We start from the raw sequence: 18,509 nt of genomic DNA on the forward strand, positions 1-18,509 counted from the left end.
TATCTTTTTCTCCGTGTTTTAGTACATTCTATGGTAAATTGTCATCCAGGACTATGACTGTCCTGGCATAAAACGGCCTCCTATGTGGACGGTAATAAAACGGCTCAGGGAAGGAGGAGAGGACAGCAGGGTCAGGCTCAGGGAAGGAGGAGAGGACAGCAGGGTCAGCCATAGTGTGCACGGCTCCTCACACTCAGGCGCTGAGGTAATGCCGCTGTACACACAGGAGCCGGCTCTGACACCCTCCATCCGACACCCTCCTCCATCCGACACCCTCCCTGTCAGGGGCACGGCCTGCTCTCCCGCCTGTCACTCCCCTCCTGCGATACTTGTTTATGTCAGGAAACCCGTTCGTGTCACCAGCCATTTTGTGCTGACAGTTACCGCGCCACACAACTAATAATTACCGATACTATATTAAAGAAAAAGCGCTAACGGCGGACCACGATAGGTCATTAACTCCTCTGACGCTGGGAGTAAAGAAGGTTAGAGAAGAAAACGCTACGCATTTATTTGCCCACAACCAAAATGGCGGCCGCAGCAGCCCTCCCGGCTCCCGTAGTGCGAATTGTGTATTGTGGGCACGGAATCCCCAGGGCTGCCCTTCGCTCCTCTGCGCGCATGCGCAACAGGAAACTCCATGATCTGGCTCTGGAACCCAGGGAAGGAAAACAGCCACTAAGAAGAGAGAGGCAGGGGTAGCTGGGAAATCTAGGAGCAAACACAGGCCTGAGCCAGCCAGCTGCATTACCTGCCCCCTACCTTCTAAGCGACCGGACCCGCAGGGGGCAAACAGGATCTGTGGGCACCGCACGGCTTTCCTATGCAGCCAGACACGGAGACCCCGGTGCCAGCCTAGAGGAGCCGTGGAAGGAGGGGCTGCTGCTGCCAGGACATCACAACAGCCAGCAAACACAACAATAACAAGCATGAGAGGGAAGCCATAAAGGGTTTATTGCTCTTTGTTGTGCCCCTTATTTGCCCCCTGCTGCAGAGGCCTGGCAGGAAGGGGCAGCCTGTCACCACCGTCATCTGCTGGAGGTGAGTGCCCGAGTGTGGTGGCCAGCATGGCAGCTGCAGGCTGTGTCACCTCCATGACAAGAGCATGTCACCTGTGCAGGTGTGGGGGCAGGGAGAGGAGCTGCCATGTCCTGTGCGCAGCCCGGCTGTCAGCGCCATGTGTGCCGCCTGTGCCCTCCCAGAGCTGTCCGCAGTGTATGTATATATTACCTGGGAGCACGTACCTTGTCACTCCGCCGCCGTCACCTCTCATACTAGTCAGTGGCATATTGGTCATAACAGAAAAATCAATCACCTGACACTGGTCTGGGCATTGCTGTGACAGCTGCCCGCGATGCCCACTGTCAGGGATTTTGTGACAACTTTTTATTCCTGTTTTGCTCCCGCGGTGCAGAAGATACATTGCGCTTGATTTCCAGTCTGACTGGGAATGATTTCTTTGGTTCCATGGTTGTGGTGACATGCTGATGGTGGCACATGTGCAGCGTTATGGCAGATTTGTCATCCTGTCACTTATGTGCTGTAATGCTACTGTACGGCCGGTCTCACACTGCTGACAGTCACTGATGGCAGTGTCCGGACCGGCTGAGCGTCTTCTCACCCGAACTCATCAGCGTGATGTTACGGTAAATATGAGATCTGCGGCTAGTCCAGATATCACAGACTGAATGCTGGCCGTGTCAGATCAGTCTGAGGCTGCATTCACACGTCCGCACATCTGCGTGAGCTTTACCATCTGGACACATTTCTTCTCTTTTTTAGGTGTCATCCTAGTTGTTTCTGTTCTTTTGTTATTTATCAATTGACTTAATTTATCAATGATAAACAGATAAAACTAGGATAGCGCTGTGAAATGTGAAGTATGCCTGCCGTGTTTCATCCGTATCTCACAGATCCCCATAAACATTAATGGTCAAGTCTAATCCACAAAATGAATGAGGACTGAACATTCTCGGAGTCTCGTGGATCGGAGAGAAAGATGCATTTTTAAAACTGATGTGTACAGATTAATGGAACTGGGTCAGTGTGCTGTCCGAGGCCAAAAAAATAGACCGCGCTAGGATGTGTCACACGGATGTGGCAATGTAGCCTCAGACTGGACTCACATCCGTCAGCCGCGCGGCGCGGACTGGCCGTGGGTTTCCTGACCTGCACTTGTATATGCCCGTGAGGATCCTCAAGTTCACATGGGGTGAAAAGACTACATGCCTGGTGAGCTTGACATTTCTGTCTCTGTGATGCAAAATGTGAAATCTTCAGCAGAATCCTGAAGGAAATCTGTGACTTTGTAGGCTGTGTTCACGTGTTGCAGCCACATTGCTTATGAAAGCTGCCTCTCTTAGCATGATGACAACAGCTAAAAGCATCTTCACTTTATAAGGTTGTGAAACAGGCATTCACCGCACTGTCATTTACAATGAAGCTGCCGTCATCTACAAGTCGCGCTGCTCAGCATGTTGCTGAGGTTTTCCGTTGCGATGCGTTAACGCAGCCATGGGGTTTGCAGCCGATTTTTCTTCAATTATGTAACAGGTTTTGATAAAAAATACAAAAAACATCTCACATAGTACAGTACTGTTACTGAAAAAATCTGTAACAAATTAGCAATATGCAAACATGTTAATGATTTGTGTTGGAAACTTGTGGGTACTGTGATGTGTGAGGTGCAGGTGACCAGATTCCACTTCACATTGGTAGGGATCTGCTGCTCAACTGCACTTCTGGTCCTGCCAGGCATAATTGTTCTCAACGGTCTTCCCCCATTGAAAGATTTTACTTCTTCAAGGGTTTGGCCGGTTTCACACATCTGACATTTACAGTCTGGGTACATATACAGTCTGAGTACAGATGGCAATGTCAGATCCCTTGTTGTAATTACCTGTTCACGGCAGGAAATCCTATTTCAATGGAGGTTGACGTGTAAGCTCTTTCTCACTTCCCCAGTTATAATTAATCGCATATGTTCAATGTGAGGGTGATATGTCTCCTCTCCGGAGATGTCTTTTATGAGTTTTACAATTTTTCTCTATGATATCCATCTTTGGAGGTCAGGTATCATTATTGCAGTACTTTTTAAGCCCTGTTCATGTCAATGTTTTTGCCAGGGATTGCGGTATTTTTGGCATCAAGAATAAAATAGTTTGCAGCATTATTCTTTCAGTCAACAGAAGTACTGAAAGCCTGGTGGGCCGTGTTCTAAGAAGAGTTTATTGACAACTGTTGGGAAACTAATGCATCTGCGGCTATATGCACACATTGGTAGAGCCCTATGTTACAGGAAAATGCTCCCCATGTATACCTATGCTAGGCAGACTCAAGGTATGCCACTATGTATTTTTTCGCCTCAAGTGGCCCTCTGTATAGGAAAGTTGACAAAATGTAAAAGTCTAATGCCGGGATCACACATGCGAGAAGTACGGCCGAGTCTCGCATGTTAATATCCGGCATTGCCGCTATCACTGAGAAGCGGAGCGTGCAACTGCATGTATTGCTATGTGGCCGCACGTTCCGCTCCTGAGTGACGGCGGCAATGCCAGTAATTAACATGCGAGACTCGGGTGTACTTCTCGCGTGTGTGATCCCGGCCTAAGGCTGAGTTGACATCATCCCTTTGCCTCACATCAGTGATCGTGGCGGGGGTTCCATCTGAAGACCTAAAAGACGGGATTTGGTTATAATCGCCATCGGAGTAATTTAGTTTATTGAAGCAGATAGACAGACAGACAGACAGTTTGTGCTCTGTCCGACCTTCGTTTCGGCAGCGTCCACCCTTTTTGAAGCCTGGCATGAAAGTTCTGTTGACCACGCTAAAAAAAAACAAAAAAACAGACAGGGCATGAAGTGATTCCATCTGCTTCATTAACACTGGCCCCGTTGGCTGTTCTGCTTGAATCCCATTTTTTCAGGATATACAGTGCCTTGCGAAAGAATTCGGCCCCCTGGAACTTTTCAACCTTTTCCCAAATATCATGCTTCAAACATAGATACCAAATGAAATTTTTGGTGAAGAATCAACAACAAGTGGAACACAATTGTAAAGTTGAACGAATTTATTGATTGTTTTAAATTGTTGTGGAAATTCAAAAACTTAAAAATGGGGCGTCCAATATTATTCGGCCCCTTTATCTTAATACCTTGTTGTGCCACCTTTTGCTGCGATTACAGCTGCAAGTCGCTTGGGGTATGTCTATCAGTTTTGTACATCGAGAGACTGAAATTCTTGCCCATTCTTCATTGGCAAACAGCTCGAGCTCAGTGAGGTTTGATGGAGATTGTTTGTGAACAGCAGTTTTCAGCTCTTTCCACAGATTCTCGATCGGATTGAGGTCTGGACTTTGACTTGGCCATTCTAACACCTGGATACGTTTATTTGTGAACCATTCCATTGTAGATTTTGCTTTATGTTTGGGATCATTGTTTTGTTGGAAAACAAATCTCCGTCCCAGTCTCATGTCTTTTGCAGACTCCAACAGGTTTTCTTCAAGAATGGTCCCGTATTTGGCTCTATCCATCTTCCCTGAAGAAAAGCAGGCCCAAACCATGATGCTGCCACCACCATGTTTGACAGTGGGGATGGTGTGTTCAGGTTGATGAGCTGTGTTGCCTTTACGCCAAACATATCGTTTGGCATTGTTGCCAAAAAGTTCGATTTTGGTTTTATCTGACAAGAGCACCTTCCTCCACATGTTTGCTGTGTCTCCCAGGTTGCTTCTTGCAAACTTTAAACAACCCTTTTTATGGATATCTTTGAGAAATGGCTTTCTTCTTGCCACTCTTCCCTGTTGAGGGCAGAGCAAAGTACTACAGTGCGCAGGCGGCGGGCTTCTCTGACCTTTCCCGGCACCTGCGCACTGCAGTACTTTGCTCTGCCCTCAACAGGGCAGACAAACTACGCCTGCACCGGAGTCGCAGCGTGAATGAAGACCAGAAGAGGACATCATCCTATGAAGATGGGTGGCCCCGGACCGCGACGCCCACAGGATCGGACCGCCCGTCCACTGGATTGGACCGCCCGCCCAGGTGAGTATAATCTAACCTCTTTTTCTCATCTTTTAGGATACATCGGGGCTTATATACAGCATTACAGTATGCTGTAGATAAGCCCTGATGCCGGTGGGCTTAGCACACTCTCCATTTTGGGGGTGACAGGTTCCCTTTAAAGTAATGAATATTCACTCCACATCTATGGGAGTGGAGAGGGGTGAATATTCATTACCTTAATGAGTGGGGGACACATGATCGCTTGGCCGGAAGAGCTGCTGGCGCCGAACGAGATGCAGTGAGGGCGCGCATGGAAGGTAAGTAGGATGTGTGCTGGAATCTGGTGGCTGTGGCTGTAACTGTACGCGCTATGAGAGAAATGAATATTCACTGCCAGCGCAGTGAATATTCATTTCTCCTTTGCAGCAGACACAGTTACAGCCTCAGCTGCCGCCTCCTGCCTCTTTGACCCGCTGCTCATCCTCTCCCCCTCCCCACCCATCTTTCTGGGACAAGACTCGTGTATAAGCCGAGGGGGGCATTTTCAGCACAAAAAAAAAAGTGCTGAAAAACTCGGCTTATACACGAGTATATACGTATAGAACAAGCGATCACAGGTTCCGGACCTCAAGGCCTGGTTCAGATGGGCAGATATATGGACCACAATGCCTTGAATGACCACAGCTACCTCGACCCAAACTTACAGTCGCAAATGTGTCTATAAGGCTGTAAGTCAGTATCAGGAGACCCGCGGTCAGTCTGAGCATTGCGGATTGTATATGAACTGTGAAATACATTCTTGTGAAAGCAGTCTAAGGGGACTAAAAAATAAAGTAAAAAAAACACATTTAAAATATAAAGAGAAATGAAAAAATATAAAAGTTTGAGTCGCCAACAATGGAGCGATGAAGAGAAGTCGCCGAAAGTAGAGAGTAAATGGAAGCCAGGAAAAAGCCATGACGTGCCGAGACAGTGGGACTGCCCCCTCAAATCAGGACAGTCCCACTGAATCCGGGGCGATGGGGAGGTATGCTGCATGCATGGTTACCTGGAGGGAATAAACAAATTCTTCTGAGAGCTGTTCTTTTTCAGTCATGGGGGCATGCAGAGAGCGATTACTGTCATGGCTATCTGACTCTACTGTGAGCGGCAGCTGTAACCACTTTCCTGTACTTTAACAGCTTACGCTGCACATGAATGCTGCAGTGCGAGCTGTCAATCAAAGTGCAGGGGAGTGGTTACAGCTGCCACTGACAGTATAGTGAACCATGACTAATCGCTCCATTCACTGTTCTCATGACTGAAAGTTGGTGGCTTCTTGGTGAGATAAGTTAATTTCTCCCAGTTGACAGGCTTTCGGCTTCTTTTACACATACCGTTGTTTTGTGGCCCCAATAGATTTCTATGGAGCTGCAAAATTGGGCCGCAATAATTCCACGGTGCGCCGTACGGCTGTAAGGGCCGTATTTACGGCTGTGAAAAAAGATTTGAGCCTGCTCGATCTTTTTCACAGCTTACAGACATGACCCCCATTGTAAATCAATGGGGCCGCAAAAACAACGAAGGTTGTTTTTTTGCGGTGCACTGTGACTTCAGGTTTTGTGGACTATTTTTTTCCCAATACTTTTGTTATAGTATTGGGAACCCGAAAAACGTCGATCCGCAAGTTTTTTGCAGTGTGTTATTGCGGCAATATGGCCCACAAAAAAGGCCCACAATAACGGGCCGCAAAAAAACCCGGTAAGTGTAAAAGAAGCCTAAGGCGGCCAGGCAGCATCTTAATGCTGTTCACCCTCAAATGAACTAAATATCTGCAGGTAAATAGCATTTTTGCATATAACAGGGTTCCCTTTAAAATCCAATTTCTACATTGTCCTGATAATGTGCGCCTCTTTAGGGCTTTTTGCTATCCGTGCTTTCAGTACCACAGTTGCAGATTCTTGAAACCGTTTCTGACAAAGTCTCCAGTAATTTGTCTCGAACCCCTGGAGAAGCTAGTACATTATACGATGACCCATGCAGGTAGGATACTTTATTCGCTAGCCGTTAGTGAGTTTCAGGCCCTGACATGCCATGCTAATCATAATGCCCGATGATTATGAAAGCTGTGGGTCATGGATGTGTGACTGTTAAACAGTGCGTGTTATAGTACATGTCAAAATTGTTTTCTTGCAATATAGGACAAGTGGGTATCTTTAGGCCAGTCTCACACGTCCAGATAATTCCGGTACCGGAAAAATCGGTACTGGAGTTATCCGTGTCCGTGAGCTCACGTGGCACATCAGTGTGGCACACGTGCGGCAGCCGTGTGCCAACTGGGTACCACACGGACCGTGCAGGAGACAGCGCTAGAGATAAGCGCTGTCCCCTGCATCTGGTGCTAAAGCCGGAATTCATTCCTTCTTCCCAGCAGCGTTCGCTGGAGAGAAGGAATGAAAAATCATTGTTTTTTTATTTTTTTTGTGTTTAAAATAAAGATCCTTGTCATCACCCCCCTCCCACCCCCTGTGCGCCCGCCCGCTGGAAATAAAATACTCACCCGGCTCCCTCGATGCTTCCTCTCAGCGCTGCAGCTTCTTACTGTATGAGCGGTCACGTGGTACCGCTCATTACAGTGATGAATATGCGGCTCCACCCCTATGGGAGGTGGAGCCGCATATTCATCACTGTAATGAGCGGCACCACGTGACCGCTCATACAGGACAAGCTGCGGCGCTGAGAGGAAGCATCGAGGGAGCCGGGTGAGTATTTTATTTCCAGCGGGCGGGCGCACAGGGGGTGGGAGGGGGGTGGTGACAAGGATCTTTATTTTAAACACACAAAAAATAAAAAAACAATGATTTTTCATTCCTCTCAAGCGAACGATGCTGGAGAGAAGAAATGAATGGCGGCTTCAGCACCACGCTGAGGGGACAGCGCTTACTGTAGCGCTGTCTCCTGCATGGCACACGGACTGCACATGGACAGCATCCTTGTGCGGTACGTGTTTTACACGGACCCATTGACTTTAATGGGTCCGTGTGATCCGTGCGCTCCCACGAACACTGACATGTCTCCGTGTTTTGCACACGGACACACGGTCCGCAAAAAATCAATGACACCTGCAGAGACACATTGATTTTAATGTGTCTACGTGTTTCAGTGTCTCCGGTACGTGAGAAAACTGACACCACACGTACCGGAGCCACTGAAGTGTGAAACCGGCCTTACAAAGTGAAAACAAGCACTGAGATCTGACACTTGTCTTCTAACACTGTACTATGGAAAGCTATTCTCAAACTTTTGTTTGCCTAAAAATGAACACATAATGGGGCCCAGACGGATCCCCCCCCCCAATAAACATTGGGCGCCTCGCCTTTGGTTTGCATCATTTATGCAATAAATATGATTTGGAAAAGTGCCATAAACGGTAATTTTTGTATGTTAAAATAATAGCAGATATGTTATAAATAATATATTGTAGGGGGTTCATGCTCCGCACTAGGTAATAGTTTTGGTTTTGAATCCCTTGGAGTTTTATGAAAGCAATGAAAATGCATGTTTTGGACCTAACATCATTGTTTGAACGTTACCTACCACTGAGCATAGGTAGCATTCACACAAACATTGTGGTTTGGTCCAAACGTACAGTCTTATTGCTTTCATAAAACTCCCAAGGGATTCAAAAACAAAAGTTTCTTCTGGACACAAAGGTATCACAGCAGATAAACAGATTCAGCAGGCACATATATGTCAGTGCGGGCTCACCCGAACAGATTACAGGTTGCAGCTTACACACATTACTCTGCAGCTCCAACACACAAACTGCCCAGCTTTCCTAGCTGACCCTTCCAGTCTCCATTCAGAGAGAGACTCTGGCTTGTCTCTCTCCTAGCTACTGTTCACATTTTTCCTGGTCACTCACCAGCTTCAACACACTCCCCTCTGTACAACATCCGAAGCAAACTCCATGTTGAGAACAAAGCTCTGTGGTGGCCATATCCATACTTCCAGGACTACATGTTCTTCTTTACGCCAAAGATAATTTTTAATGACATTGGCTGTATGTATAGTGTAGTCCTACTGCAGAATAAATTTTGAGCCAATCAGTTGCTGATGGCAGTGCATGAAGCATATATATCTGTCTGTATTTTTCAGCACTGGGGACACCAAGAAATAGGCAGCATTGTGGACCATAGAGGCAGTGGTCTGAAACTTAATGCAGCAGATGAAAGAAGCATTATGCTTACTTGCGTTTGTAATCGAAAGATGTCCAGCAGTGCCATCAGCTTAGAAGTGCAAGCAATCAGTGGGACACAGCTACTCCCATATAGTGTTCAGAGAAGTCTGTCCAGAAGTGGTTTTCATGGAAGGATTACAGACAAACTATATGGAACAGGAACTGTAGTGCAGAAAAATGGCAGAAGGTGCTCCTGACTGAGGGGTCAAAGTGTGAAATATTTGACTGAAAGCAGTTTGTTTGTCAAACTTCTGGAGAGTGGTACAAAAATGAGTATCTGCAGGGAACAGTGAAGCAAGGTGGAACTTTTTTTCAAGTTTGGGACAGTATTGCAGCAAATAAAGTTTGGGGTTTGGTCAAGATTAAAGGGGCTGTCGACCTCTAGGACACATCATGTGTGGCAAATGTTGGCTGTGTTAAATAGCTGTCATCTGTGACCACAACTGCTGCTGTTAACTATTTCGATGCCACTATCAATAACTGACAATAGCATTTAAATGGCTTGTTTGCTGTTGCTCGAGTGCAACTGGACCAGTGGATTACCATGACCACCATCTTCCTGTGAAGCTCAGGCAGAAGCAGTGCTTCATGGGACCACCGCATTTACACTATATATTGCAATTATAGAGTATTGCGGTGTATAGAGAAAGGTTGAACTTGATGGACCTAGGTATTTTTATCAGCCTATGTAACTATGCATTAGGGGACAAAAAAATATTTTCAAAATGTATAAACCTAAATTTAAATGTCCTTCATTTTCACCAGTCAAAAGTAAACTATAAAATAAAAAAAATAAGCATTTCGTAGTGCCGTGTCAAGTAAAGTCCGATCTATCAAAATATAAAATTATTTAAAGGTTAAATGTACTTTCAAATAATTTTTCATAATAAGCATATGTATGTGTACATAAAGAATAACACTATATCTGGCCATTATGGGATTTATATTCTACATTTTCACCAGTTTTTTCCTCTGCAGGCGCTTTTTTTTTTATTTTGCAATCTACTCTGATCCGATGGGAGGAGACGAGCTGCCGTGATTTTTCCTATGCTCGGCACACAGATGCATTCATTTTTTAGCACACAGAGACTATCAACAACATATAGGTTACTATACTACATTGTCTGGATGTGAATCAGCTCTGGAGAGAGGTAAAAGCCTTTTTAAAAATTACAGACCTCGCCATTCTTTGTAGGTGGGAAAACTTGCAAAACTGTTACCCCACTGTATATTTGACAGGTCCATTTTATACTGACTCCGACTCCACAGCCCTGCTCTTTGCTCCTCCTCACACCTTCCTCTCACTAAAGGGTGCGATGAGTGGTCAGCCTGAAATCTGTCATGTCTGTGTAAGGGTTCATTCATACATCAATCCAAGCACGGAACACAGCGCAATGCAGGTTGGCTGACTGGAGCATGACAGCTGAAACGTGAGGCTGTCACTTTCAGGTCGGCAGGGCCACAACCAGTCAGTAGTGTATTGTGCTCCGTGCTTGGATCGATTTTTGCCCCAAATATAATGTGAGGCATTATTTTTGGGAGATGATGACAAGTTGAATCATAGAATATTAGATTTGGAAGGGACCTCAAGGGTCGTCGTGCTCAATGCAGGATCCTCTAAACCAGAGGTGTCAAACTGCATTCCTCGAGGGCCGCCAACAGGTCATGTTTTCAGGATTTCCTTAGCATTCCACAAGGTGCTGGAATCATTCTGTGCAGGTGATTAAATTATCACCTGTGCAATACAAGGAAATCCTGAAAACATGACCTGTTGGCGGCCATCGAGGAATGCAGTTTGACACCTCTGCTCTAAACCATCTCGGACAGATGTCTGAACAACCTGTTTGAAGACTTCCATTGAAGGAGAACTCACCACCTCTCCTGGCAGCCTGTTCCACTCATTGATCACCCTGTCAAAAAGTTTTATCTGATATCTAATCTTTATCTTCTCCCTTTCAGTTTCATTCTATTGCTTCTCGTTTTTCCATGAGCAAATGAGAATAAGTATGATTCCTCTACACTGTGACATCTTGCTCAGTTATTTGTAGACAGCTATTTGAGTAGGTGGGAGAAATAGAAGACGTGTCAGATAAGTGGGGAAGGAAGCAGATTTCTCTGATAAGATATTTTATAGCGTTTCTTATAATCTGTACTATTGATTTATGCAAAGTTCTTTTGAAAGTACAGTTTCATTTTTTTACCATACATTAAACAACATTTAAAAAAAAAAGTGAAACCCCTGAATTGCCATTTTTGGGTAATTGCACCTTTTTTTTTTTAAACCATGAAAATATATACAGTATAACATAGAAATGTGGTATTGCTCTAATCCTAGTGACTTGGAATATTAAATTGCCAGGTCATTGTTAGTGCTGAATGAGTGCTGTAAAAACAAACCCCAAATAACAATGACAGAGTTGCGTTTTTTTTCATCATTTCATCCCATTTGCAATTTTTTTTCCCCATTTTTCAGTATATTATATGGTGAGAGATATGAACCACACATCATTCATACAGCTATGTTAACAGAAAAATGTGTTGTTGAAAGAGAGATGGAAAAGAAAGTGCAAAATGTCCTTAAAGGGTTATAAACAGTTGTTAGGGTAGTTTTTTTTATCAACTTTAATCATAGCCTAATATGATCTAGAAAAAGAAAGCCATGTAGGTACACACAGAAGTAGCTGTTGTAAAAAGCACAAAAAACAGACGCCTCCATTAGCCCTACTTGTCAGTTATCCCATGGATGTGTCCTGTGTGGGGACCTTCTCATGCACATCATGTGATCCTGGTCTATTCAGTTATCCTCTATACACAGGACCAATCAGGTCATGGATTACATCATCCTAGTGCGCAGACAGGGGTCATCTGTACCTATACAATCAGCAAAATATTAAACACGTACATATTAGAAAAGAATATGATCTCCTAATCTTAAAAAAATAAAAACCTGGGCAATCCCTTTCGGCTAGTATCACACGTCTATGTTTCCCGGACTAAGCATGGACTGGTCGTGGGTCTCCTGACCCAAAATTAAGGCATATATAAGACTGTTGAGTTTTGGGTCAGGAGACCAACAAAAAGTCAGTACTCGGCTGATTTCACACATCACATGTGTTTCAGAGTCTATTTTTTTGTTTTTACATGTCAGGAAATCATAAAAGTAACATCTGGTCCTTAGAAGGTCTTAAAATGAGGGAAATACAACCTCAGATGAACAACACATGGCAAATTACACCATGGCACTACTTACCGAAATTGGACCAAAATGCTGTAGCAGTGTGGGAAGTATTAAGTACTCCGCATGAATCCACAGCTTGTAGAACCACCTTTAGCTACAATAACTTGAAGTAATTATTTTCTGTAGGACTTTATCAGTCTCGCATTGATTTGTAGAAAATTTGTCCCACTCTTTATAATCATGCTTACGTTCATTGAGGTTTGCTGGCATTTTTTTATGCACAGCTTTCTTAAGGCCCCCGGACAGCATTTCAGTTGGATTGAGGTCTAAACTTTGAGTCATTGCAACACCTTGATTCTTTTTCATCCATTCTGATGTATATTTGCTGCTGTACTTGGGATCATTGTCCTGTTGCATGACCCATTTTCGGCCCAGCTTTTAAATAGATGGTCTAACGTTTGACTCTAGAATGCTATGGTTTACACAGGAGATCGTGGTTGACTCAATGGCAGAGAGGTGCCCAGGTCCTGTGGCTGCAAAACCCAGTCCAAAACATCACCTCAACACCATCCATGCTTAACAGGAAGAGGACTTGAACTCTAGTGCCAACTATAGGAAGTAGCAATCCTAAAAGTTAGTATCGACCCTCTAACCCCTATGCCCTCTGTGGGCAGTGTCTTCATCCTGCTTCTGCGTAGACTAATCGCTGCTACTGCATGAGTGCAGGTGCGGGATTATGGCGCCACAACTGCACGTCATAGGATAGTGTAACATGCATGGCAGGATGGGGGGGTATTATAATGACTTCAGGAGGCAGAGATTTCTTCCAGCCACCGCACACCCCGAAGCCTGGAAGAAATAATTAACATAAGATATTAAAACTCTATTTAACAAAATCTAGACCTCCGCTATGAGGCATGCAGGTAGGACTATTTTAGCCATTCTATTACCTGTATGCCCATAGTGATAGCTTGTAATGACTGTGTACTTACTTTTTCTCTCTGCTTGCTTAATATAATTAACATTTTGGTCACTTTTAACGTTTGTCTGAGTTTCTTTGAATGTAACAAACATAATGAATAGGATGTGAACATGACTTTAGGCACTATGGGTATGTGCCCACAATCGGGAATGACAGCGCAGTGGCACTCATGCCCACTCTGCTTCTATTTGACGCTGCGTAAACTCACCCATGTTGCGGGTTTACGAGCTGCAGCATGTCCGTTTCTCTTGCAACAGAAATTTCCACAATAGAAATGTATTGGATGCAGTAAATCCACATGGTTCAGTGAACACATGCAGATTTACCTGCTTGATTAGAACGCAGCGAAAACATGCTGCATCCAAAGTGCCCTATTTCTGATCATGGGCATGTACCCTATGGGGCTTGTATACTCGCTATGAAAGTCCATAATCTCTTGGCTGATAAAATAAGCAGTCAGCCAGCCCCCTTTATACTTGGCACTGGTCACATGCTGACACAGGAAGCTCACTCCTGTTGTTAAAACCAAGCCATATTAGGATGTGCCGGGACTGGCACTGATATCTTAAGATATGGTAATTTTCATCTTTCTAATTCTATACACTTAAAAAATGACTTTTCAGCTGAACAACAATATAAAAAGTCTATCTTGCTTGATGTAGTGTTTGATGCTGGTGGAGACAGGGAAACTTGGTACATATCACCACGTACTACGCTCCATCTCAGTCTGTAATATTAATCAGATTTTTCTAAAATGAATTTTAGATTAATTCCCCTGTATAGATAGCTCTGTTTCCATTTTTCAGATTCATGTGTTTTAAGTTTTTTTTTTCTTCCCAAACATGAGGAAGACATCAGACATTACGTACAAAAAAAAGATAGAAATCACCTCTTGGACTGCTAATCGTTTAAGAGATATGAGCCAAAAAAAATCTGATTGTATTTTCGTATTAAGAAAAGTAACCCATGGAGTATGGGATACAGCTATAGGCAATTACATAAATCTACTATCCAGTATGCTACTGGCCACTGAGTTTTCCTCTTGTTTTCTGTGCTGTTGTTTGACCCTTTGTCGATTTTTACATCTGCTCATAGATTGTAGTTATAGAAGAATGGCTCTGACAACCTTTCATTCAGGGATGTGGAGTCGGTGTCTATTGGTGGAGTTGGTATAAGATGGACTGAATAAGACTCCTAAAATCTGTAATAAACTGGGTACAGTAGTACTATGCACTATGGGCTGAATATTTTTTTTCATAAGAATTTGGGAAAGTTATGAAATGTCCTATAAATGTCTGTTCTGTTCCCGATCTAAAGATCTCGGCTTTTAGTTGAAATGAAACTGCTGCACTTTGTCCAAGCTCAGTATTGAGGCAGTGCTGTCTAGTCGAAGTTGAGATGAATCTGTGCTGCACTTTATGTACATGCTCAGTAGTGACCAGTGCTGTGGAGTCGTAGTTGAGATGAATCTGTGCTGCACTTTGTATACATGCTCAGTAGTGACCAGTGCTTTGGAGTCGTAGCTGAGATGAATCTGTGCTGCACTTTATGTACATGCTCAGTAGTGAGGCAGTGCTGTGGAGTCGTAGTTGAGATGAATCTGTGCTGCACTTTATGTACATGCTCAGTAGTGACCAGTGCTGTGGAGATGGAGTTGAGATGAATCTATGCTGCACTTTACGTCCATGCTCAGTAGTGACCAGTGCTGTGGAGTCAGAGGTGAGATGAATCTTTGCTGTACTTTATGTCCATGCTCAGTAGTGAGGCAATGCTGTGGAGTCGTAGTTGAGATGAATCTGTGCTGCACTTTATGTTCATGCTCAGTGGTGACCAGTGCTGTGGAGATGGAGTTCAGATGAATCTGTGCTGCACTTTATGTCCATGCTCAGTAGTGACCAGTGCTGTGGAGCCAGAGTCAGGGAAATTGAGGTGTCTGAGTCGGCGGTTTGGCTTGCCGACTCCACAGCCCATCTTTCATTGTCTCCATCCTTCAACCAGGAGGAATTTTGGGGGGGTTATATAGCTAAAGATCTGTCTTTAGAGCTGAGCATAAAGTTTCACCCCACTTTGGTCCAGTGTCCACTTTGGTACTATGTGGCAACTGAACCAGGTCACTGTCAACTTTTGTCTTTACATGGTACTCATCTGTGATGTTCTGTGAGATTTAGTGACTAGTAATCTCTAGGATGTTGGCACTTGAGTGTCGTTCTTGGAGGCTCGCTCTGCCTGGCTTCCCTGGATTAGTTTAGTGAGCCAGGGTAATGCAAATCATTTTGTCACCTTTGTCAGAATGTAACATCCATCCATGAGGCCGCTAGAGGTGTCGAGAATGGAGGGGATTGGGGAATGCGGATACGTGACATTGAGGCGCTGTCGGCAAGTTTTAGTGGGTAATTTCCGTTCAAGCTGCTGTAGATGAGGATTATTTAACCTCATTGACAACCTGTCCTTAAGGTGGCCATTAGATTAGATTTAAAGCATTTCACAGGACACCAGCCACTGGCCACAACTGTAATCTGTGGTTGCTGGATGGCAGCTCTAATAGCATCCACAGCCCTTCTTTTGATTAACCAGCATGGCACCAAGCCACAACTATGACATAGTATCTATGAATTTGGTTCTGTTGGATTGATGTAAATACTTTTATGCCAAAAAATGACAAAAAATATTCTCAGAGTGATGGTGCCCAAAAATGACAAATATTCTCGGAGTGATGGTGCACAACCTCTGTTATACAGCTGTGGACACGAGTTGTATATTTTTTTTGCCAAAACAGGATAGCAGTCCAATACAGAACTAAAAAGGCCATTAGACCGTACACAGCAGGGGAACATTTATAAGATTATCTCACCACGGGGACATTTTATTTAAACACATCCAGTTGTGGAAATTATTATTATTCCAAGATCTATCGATTAAAATGAACTTTTGCTTGTGGGAAAATTACTTTGTAACCATGGAAACCAGAATGAAAATGATAATTTTCACACTTTTATCCTGAATGCTACATCATTTATTGTCGTGAATGGGTGGCTATTAATCTTGGTAAGCACTAGTGGTTCTACAGAGCGGAGAATCTTACTGGACATTACTCTGCATGTCAGCTATTATGTCAGTTATGAAAGGGTTGTTTCCCCAAGCTAACCCTTGTGGGTGGGAAAAGTGAAGAGTGGCACTTCCACAGGTGAAATAAAAGCACTATTTTATTTCTTTAAACTGTAAAACCCAACAAACAAAGATTAAAAAAAAACCCTGACGCGTTTCTGGCGTCCCAGACCCCCTATAATCATAGCCTCGTAATGAAATGGCAATGGTCCTGTTTTAACCTAAACACAGTCAATCACAAAGAGGCTGGAAATGCCGTGTAATTAGCAGGTGTGCAGGAGCAGAGAACATGCAATGACCTACAAAGCAACCAATCAATATGTATATGGTAGAGATCTATCCCCATCTATCCTCTACTTCATACATATGAAGTGTTTTATCGTCCAAACTTAAGGGGAACCTGTCAGCAGGATTGTGCACAGTAACCTACAGACAGTGTCAGATCGGCGCCGTTATACTGATTAAACTGATACCTGGGTGATAAAATACATCTTTTGGTTGTTGTTTAATCTATATTTTCAGTTTTCTCGCAGTCTGTTATGCCCAACTTTCCTCTCTGCAAGAAAACAGTTGTCATCTGAACAAGTGCTTCTAGCACGTAACCTTTCTCTATTGGGGATGGCCTGGGTAGTATGTCGATTGGAGAATAGTATTACTTTTCTTGTACAAAGATGTGTATACACGGTTAGCAATGCAATCTCCTTCCAGAAAAATGTCCAAAAATGAAAATTGATTGGAAAGTAAATCAGCTCTGCATTTCAAATTAAATGTATTATCGTTTAGATATGCAAAAAATTCAGAAAATTCTAAAGTGCTTCCCACCCACGCCAGGAAGAGGTCGTCTACATAGCGACCATACCACCTGATGTGTTCACACATTGGCAGAATTGCTGATGCACATTTCCACAGCAGAAATTTGAGGCTAAGGTCTATAGATGAGGAAATCGGGGCCGATTCTAGTTCTATTGATCGTATATTTATCTCTTATGATCATGGATTCTAAAAAGGACGAGAGAGGCATTTGTTTTGTTAAAAACTCTGCAAATTGCATTAAAGCACCACTCCAACATGTTTTCATTTCAGATATGGAGTGGTGCAACTAATCTAAGTTCCCTGACCTTAATATTATACAGTTATGGGAAAAAGTGTTTGCCCCCTTCCTGATTCCCTATTATTTTGCATGTCTCATGCTTAAATGTTTCAGATCACCAAACAAATTTAAATATTAGGCAAACATAACACAAGCAAACACAAAATGCAGCTTTTAAGTGAAGGTCTTTATTATTAAGGGAAAAAGAAGTCCAAGCCCAAAAAGGAGAAATTATCATTTTAGTTAAATTTCTATTAGTTGTGTAAAAACTCTTTGGATTTTAAATCTTTGGAAAAAAAAGGATTTAAAAAAAAAAGATTTTACTGATCATCAAAAAATAAATGGCAAATACCAATCAGTATACATGAGACATTGAGATTTCTTCTGCACATCTGATTCAATGTAATGACCTTTCCAAGGACCATGTGAGTATAGCTTGGCAGCCTTCACAAAGTTCAGGACATTGAAACTGGGCATGAGCAAATAGCATTAACATTATTCGATTAAAACTCTTTGCCGGGTTAAAATTTGAGTAAATGTCAACTTTAATCCACTCAGAGATTCTGATAATTTAAAATAGATTGCAGATGAGGCTCATTCAGGGATGTGGTGGGTCGAGATATTACCGTATTTATTACCGTATGTCTGCCGTGCTCTCAGAGCCGAAAGGTGACTATTTTGTACGTAGATTCAGTAATAAAGCTAAACCTACACAACCTCATCCAGCCTTTATAACGCCTTAATGACCAGGACTGAAGTAGCCTTAAAGGGGATTTCTCTCCTTGGGGTCTGACTGTTGGGGCCTAGAACAATCCCGAGAATCCCTTGAATGCAGCGGTGGTCGACCATTCGCACTACCACCGTATTCTTTCTAATGGGATTGCCGAAGACCAGTCGAGCTCAACACTCTCCATCGGTCACTTCCATTAAGGCT

The 18,509-nt window shown here is 43.7% G+C and overlaps 1 protein-coding gene across 1 annotated transcript in view; it reads left to right on the forward strand.

Moving 5' to 3' along the window:
- Window positions 1-666: 666 nt before the first annotated feature.
- Window positions 667-18,509, forward strand: part of MBD6 (methyl-CpG binding domain protein 6) — a 59,602-nt gene continuing 41,759 nt past the window's right edge. The window contains exon 1 of the mRNA XM_077297742.1: window positions 667-1,041. The gene's annotated coding sequence lies outside the window, so the exon portion shown is untranslated. The remainder of the gene's footprint in view (window positions 1,042-18,509) is intronic.

The sequence above is a fragment of the Ranitomeya variabilis genome, chromosome 3, assembly GCF_051348905.1.
Source record: "Ranitomeya variabilis isolate aRanVar5 chromosome 3, aRanVar5.hap1, whole genome shotgun sequence".
NCBI lineage: Eukaryota > Metazoa > Chordata > Amphibia > Anura > Dendrobatidae > Ranitomeya > Ranitomeya variabilis.